Below are 7,052 nucleotides of genomic sequence, written 5' to 3' on the forward strand. Positions count from 1 at the left end.
GTAGATAGATCTATTGAATCTAGCACACAAGCCGCAACAAACAGCCACCATTGCCTTATAGCAGCCAGGACTCCCAGAGGATTCTTCCAGGAAACCTCTGAGCTACCTGATTCTCCACACCGAGACGATTGAAATGAACAACAGGACTACTCTGTGTACCATCTCGTGCGGCTCTGGCTCATTAGCACGCCTGCTGACAGCAACAGGTTCAACAATACTGTGTGACAGAATCTCACGCAACCCCTCAGACATAGAACATACATCAACCACACCTTCCCGCCTAACATTCAGGTCCACCTGTGTGTGTTCCGGGTAGTTTCGAGTGCTTCCCTGACGGCAGCGGTGCGCTCCACAAATGTTGGATAACTGTCGCAGCCACTTGGAATTCGGTTGTCATTAAGTATTTCTTTTACATAATAATCTCACAAGGACTGTTTGCAAAGTATAATACTTACCGAATTGTGTGCACACACTCAAACAATCTGATTTTTTATGCCGCTCAGTGGTACTCCGGGCATTATCCCTGGAGGATGTGTGTTTGTGGCTCTCTCTGTCTGTGTGCGTGGCTCTCTCTGTCTGTGTGTGTGGCTCTCTCTGTCTGTGTGTGTGGCTCTGTCTGTGTGTGTGGCTCTCTGTCTGTGTGTGTGGCTCTGTCTGTCTGTGTTGGTGGCTCTGTCTGTCTGTGTGTGTGGCTCTGTCTGTCTGTTTGTGTGGCTCTGTCTGTCTGTCTGTGTGGCTCTGTCTGTCTGTGTGTGTGTGGCTCTGTCTGGCTGTGTTTTGTAGTGTAGTTCCTATTTTCCCAATAGGCTCTACGCATTGTTAATGTTAATGTTAATGTTAATGTTAATGGGTGACTTATATAGCACACGGCTACTCCAAGGAGTGTCCCGGCGCTTTCTGACCCATTACTGAAAGAAAGGAGAAGGACAACAGAAACGAAGCAGAGTTACTAATGAAAAAGCCAGGTTTTCAAGGCCTTTCTGAAGGCAAACAAATTAGGAGTGTGGCGGAGATCAACGGGAAGGGAGTTCCATAGTGTGGGGGCGAGATATTTAAAAGAACGTCCACCTATTCTGACTTTCTTAATAGGAGGTACAATTGCCAGGCCAAGATTTTCCGACCGGAGAGATCTGGTGGGCTTGTAGAAAGAAATCCGTTTCTGAATATATGAGGCCCCTACCCGATGGAGTGCCTTATGGGCCAGAGTAAGTGCTTTGAATATGATACGCTTCTTAATAGGAAGCCAGTGCAGGGAGGAAAGCAACTCAGATGATCTGGCATGCCGGGGTAGGCCGAAGATGGCTCTTGCCGCAGAATTTTGGACAACCTGGAGTTTGTGCAAGAGATAGTCTGGCAATCCCAAGTAGAGGATATTTGAATAGTCAAGCCTGGAACAGATCAAAGCTTGAACTGTCAGCTTCCTGTGGGCCAAAGGGAGCATAGGAAGGAATTTGCGCATCATTTTTAATAGACCAAAACAGGTGCCCGTAAGGCCTGTGATCTGTGTTTTCAAGGCAAGGGTGTTATCAATTTTAACCCCGAGGTTTTTAGCGACCAAAGAAGAGGAGGAGGGGGGGACATGCAAACCGGCCACCATTCCTGCCATGGTGGTTCTGCCTGACAGCCGAAGAAGAGCACCTCAGATTTATCTGGGTTGCACTTGAGGCTGCTTCCCTGAAACCAGTTGAAGACAGCCCCAAGGCAGCCACGGATGCTCTCCCCGTCGAACTCCATGCCCTTCTTGCAGGTGAAGAGGAGCTGGGTGTCGTCAGCGTAAGATATGATCTGGGCACCCATTGACTCCGCCAGTACCGCCAAAGGAGTCATGAAGATGTTAAAAAGGGTCGGGCTCAGCACCGACCCTTGTGGGACTCCGACATCCATAGGCGGCACCTCGGCGGAGTACGGGGGGGCCCAGACCACTTGTCGACGACCCGCTAGGTAAGATCTCAGCCAGCTCAACACCGTCCCTCTGAGACCGATCTCGTGAAGTCTTCTCAAGAGGGCCTCATGCGGGACGGTGTCGAAGGCCGCCGACAAATCCAACAACACCAGCATTGCTCTTCCACCTGCGTCGAGCACTTCCTTAATGGCTTCGTTAACTTCCAAAAGAGCGGTCTCAGTGCTCAAGTTGGAGCGGAAGCCAGATTGGGTAGAATGGAGTAACCCATGGTCTTCAAGAAAGGAAGAAAGCACAGAATGAACGTGCTTCTCGACGATCTTAGCCAGACTGGGCAGGAGAGATATGGGCCTGTAGTTTGCATGTATCTCTGGATCGAGGCCTGTTTTTTTTAGAAGGGGGACAACCATAGCCTTCTTCCAGGCTGGTGGAACCATGCCACAGGACAAAGAAAGATTCAGGATAGGGGAAATTAAGGAATTCAAAATTTTGGCGTTCCTAGCTAAAAAGCTCGCCGGGCACGGGTCAAGCGGGGAGCCCGATTTAATCCTGAGTAAAAGATCCAGGGAATTAGATTCCAATAAAGGAGGAAACTCCGATAGAATGGGGCTAGAATCAGGAGATAAAGACGTCAGATTGGAATCATGCAATGATGCATTAGGGCTAGCTGGGGGAAAAGATTCTTGAATCAATTTGATTTTTGTATTGAAAAAGATGGCCAGCTCCTTTACCCAAGGTTCTGAGAACTTATGCTGAGCTATGCTGGATTTGGGAGAGATAAACTCTTTAACAATGGTAAAGATTTCTTTACTGGAATTTGACGCAGACTCAATTCTATCTGCAAAATAGTTCTTTTTGGCCTCAAGAATGTCAGAATGGTAAGATTTAATAGATAGTTTATAGGCAGACTTAGCTTCTTGGTCATAATGCTTCTGCCAGAGCCTTTCGGCTAACTTACAATTACGGCGTGCCAAAGCAAGTGACTTCGAAAACCAAGGAGCCGAGCAGCGCTTAACAGATGAAGGGGGGTTTGAAAGAGGAGCAAGATCATCAAGCCTTTCAGTTAACCATTCCTGGAAGGCTTCAAGATCCCTCTCCAGATGGCCAGATAGTGTACAGGGATAGTCCTGAAACACTTGAGCAAGATTCTCGGGGGTAATTTTATGCAAAGGTCTTCTAGGATGCCTAAGGTGGTCTGAGTTAGTATAAGATGTTTTACTTTTGCCCTGAATTAAAAAACTGATCAGAGAGTGGTCAGACCAGAGAACAGGGGTGGGATGGGACATAATAAGAGGAAAGGTGGAGAACACTTGATCAAGCGTGTGACCCTTGTCATGAGTCGCGCTTGAGATGTAAGGAGTTAGACCGAGAGGAACAGTGATGTCCTTGATTTTAATCGTTTCACTGTCCGACTCTACGTCCATATGGATGTTAAAATCTCCTAACACTATACAGTTTTCCACCTTCAGGCAAAAAGCAGTGATAGCAGATTGAAGGTCATCGAAGAAAGAACCCCGCAGACCCGCATTGGAATAACATAAACAGCAGTGTAGACGTAGGACTGAGGTCATCTAGGTCTCTACTGACTATGTTAAACTTCATTTTAGGATTGCGCCAGCTAGCTCAGAGGTCACTGGAAACTTTCTTGAATGAATAGGGATGGACAAGCTTCCCTGGCTCAGACAAGAAGGGATTCAGTTTCCGACAACCGCATAAACATGACAACTTTGCTCCCTCAGAATAAGAGTATATCTCTAGAGTCGTGTGAAAACAATAGACAGCTATTTCACTCAGTCAGCAGTGCATACTTAGTTTCACCAGAGTGCAGAGAAATAGAGAGACGGGCGTTTTCAATAAAAAGGTGTTATTTATTGAGCAGTCTTCCTTCTCATGCAAGAGAAATGAATTGCCACAATTGCAATACTTAAAGTAAAGTAAAGTGCGTACAGTAAAAGTAGTATTATGAAATAATACTGTAAAAGCATTGATACAGTTTCTTAGCCATATGATACTTTAAAATGGATAAAATATATACAGACAGAAATACATTGACTAAAAGGCTCAACTGGTGCTTCTAACTAAGCCTACCCCGGTGTACCTGACCTAAGCCTAATACTTTGGGAAAGGATGAGTAAGTAGCAGTTTAAGTTAAGTTGGTTAAGATAATTTTGCCAAGAATCTGCATCAAGAATTCTCTTAAGGGTTTAGTCAGCTCCGTACCTTGGTAATAGAATGTGGGAGGTCTGGTATCTCTTTCCTCAGGACTCGATATCCCAGCAACCCGCAAGGGTAGGCTGGAAACACCGGAGCTGGATCTTCTCGGCTGGAGAAAAAGACAGCGTCTCTCTCCGTGTGTCAAACAGGAGGGGCGGCTTCCGCGGGCACTCGCATCAGCTGGGCTCTCGGGCAAGTAGATGGCCGCTCTGCTCAAAACCACCATGTGTTTGCTTAAGGCAACTGTTGGTATTTTATACCTGAAAGGTGCCGGGTTTGACATAAGGTTGGACATAAGACGTCACCAAGAACTAACAGTTCTTGCAGGACTTCAGGAGTTCTTGTTCAAATCAAAACAAAAGCAGGGGGTTTTTCCCGGGCTGCTGGAGGCTTGGTTTGTTTAAAGAACGCGTTGTGCTTTCTAGGAATCGATGGGAGTAGCTGTGCTGTGCTTTGGATTGCATGGGCTATTACTGAATATGAATCTGATTCTTATGCTTTTGTCAGGATATTATTGATTATAAACCCACAAGGGCATAAATCGGGAATATCAAATTAGGGTCCCTAGATATGAACACGACAGTTTGTGGCTCTGTCTGTCTGTGTGTGTGGCTCTGTCTGTCTGTGTGTGTGGCTCTCTCTGTCTGTGTGTGAGGCTCTGTCTGTCTGTGTGTGTGGCTCTGTCTGTCTGTGTGTGTGGCTCTGTCTGCCTCTGTGTGTGGCCCTGTCTGTCTGTGTGTGTGTCTCTGTCGGTCTGTGTGTGCAGCTCTGTGTGTGTGTGTGTGTGTGTGCGTGTGGCTCTGTCTGGCTGTGTGTGTGGCTGTGTCTGTCTGTGTGTGTCTCTGTCTGTCTGTGTGTGCAGCTCTGTCTGTGTGTGTGTGTGTGTGGCTCTGTCTGGCTGTGTGTGTGGCTGTGTCTGTCTGTGTTTGTGGCCCTGTCTGTCTGTGTGTGCGGCTCTGTCTGTCTGTGTGTGTGGCTCTGTCTGTGTGTGTGTGACTCTGTCTGTGTGTGTGTGGCTCTGTCTGTATGTGTGTGGCTCTGTGTGTGTGTCTGTGTGTGGCTCTGTCTGTGTATGTGTGTGGCTCTCGCTCTGTGTGTGTGTGGCCCTGGCTCTGTGTGTGGCTCTGTGTGTGTGGGTTAGCTATTTTTGTAGGTGGCTCTATGTGTGGGTGGCTCTGTGTGTGTGTGTAGGTGGCTCTGTGTGGGTGGCTCTGTGTGAATGACTCTGTGTGTTGTTGGCTCTGTGTGGGTGGCTCTGTATGTGTGTGTGGGTGGCTTTGTGCGTGTTGCTCTGTGTGAGTGCAAATGCAATAGGTCTCGCATTTGCGAGCGATTAAGCTATTGGCATTGTAAATGACAATGCCTTTTATTTATGTTTTAAAAACCAAAACATAAATAAAAATAATGTCATGAGCAATGCCAATATCTCTTAACTTTAACAATGCCTACACCATTGCATTGTAAAAGCTTGTTTAAGTCTACAAAGGATTTTTCAACTCCTGCATTTTCGAGAAATCTGTCTTTGGCCTTAAGGGTCCCACTGGAGTACAGCAGGGACTATAAGGTGTCACAAGAAAAATTACAGCAACTATTTGATTGGCCACTCAAGAAACACTCCTAAAGAAATAAACCCACTGTCTTTAGCAACAGTCACAAATGATTTTCCTCACCACGATTGGTGTTTTAGAAAGATAGCTTGATGTATATGGAATCACAGTCCATGGTGTCCTCAGACAAAACTGGAGAACTCTGAGGCAGCATCCACCAGGCCTATCATAAGTCCAACATCAGAAAATGGCAACAATATTGTCACTCATTCAAATTCTTTAACTATAACAACTAAGGACGACTGAACTAATTGGTGGTGTGGCAGTTCTTTCAACTTCCACCAGGCGAAAAAAATAAAGTGTGGACTTTGTGCAAACAGGAGCTCCATAGAAGAAAAGCTAGACATTATTCCAGAGGAGCCAGAAGGGTTGTGGAGGCACATAAAGACTATGCATCTCAACAGCAAAGCTCATGATGAGGTACAGTATAGTTAAGTGGCTGAAGGACAACAGACTGCTAGAGGATGTTCTGTATCAACCCCGAGAGGAAGGTGACAAGAAGATGCAGCATTTTACAACTATTGCAGGCCCTAACTCAAAGTTATGGCCTCTGAGGAAACTAATACAATAATATTTTACAAGGCCAAGGAAGAGTATGCAGAAAAAACTACATTAATAAAACACAATGTCAACACTAAGTTAAGAAATACTAAGTGTAAAAAGTTGTCCAAAACTGTAATAAAAGTATCAATTACTAAAAAAACAACCAAAACATTTGTATAAAAGAAAGAACAAAAAAGACACACAAAATACCTGAGGCACAACTATGCAACTACTGTCTTCTACACACAACTAGAGGTTGTGTGTAGACGGGATAGGGGTAGAGGATTTCACAAAGTTGGGCATTACATCTAGTCAGAGACCAGGTCTTTTGCCTACCTCTACTGCATATGGCCGTGCTCCAGCTAAAGAGTGTCTCCTCACTTGAAGAAGGAGTTCCACATCCTAAGTGTATAATGAGATAAATCAGCAATTCACAAAAGTTAGTGACCTTATGGTTTGGTGACTAAGGCCTAGATGTAGGTAATTTTATTTTACCACTTCTTAAATACCGAATTTTACTGATTCGGTATTTAAGAAGTGGTAAAATAGAAGGGGGGGGGGGTGCAGGTATTACAGAATCGGTTAATACCGAATCGTTAAGATTTGGTATTTACCGATTCTGTAAATACCGAATCGGTAATGCCCATTGATTCCTATGGGCATTGAAGCCCATAGGAATCAATGGGCATTACCTAATCGGTATTTACCGATTCGGTAAATACTGATTCCAGCAAGGGTGCAGGGGGTGTCACTTTTTACACCCTCTAGCACCCCAAATACAGGCATGT

Source organism: Lissotriton vulgaris, chromosome 4_1 (assembly GCF_964263255.1).
Source record: "Lissotriton vulgaris chromosome 4_1, aLisVul1.2, whole genome shotgun sequence".
In the NCBI taxonomy this organism is placed as follows: Eukaryota; Metazoa; Chordata; class Amphibia; order Caudata; family Salamandridae; genus Lissotriton; species Lissotriton vulgaris.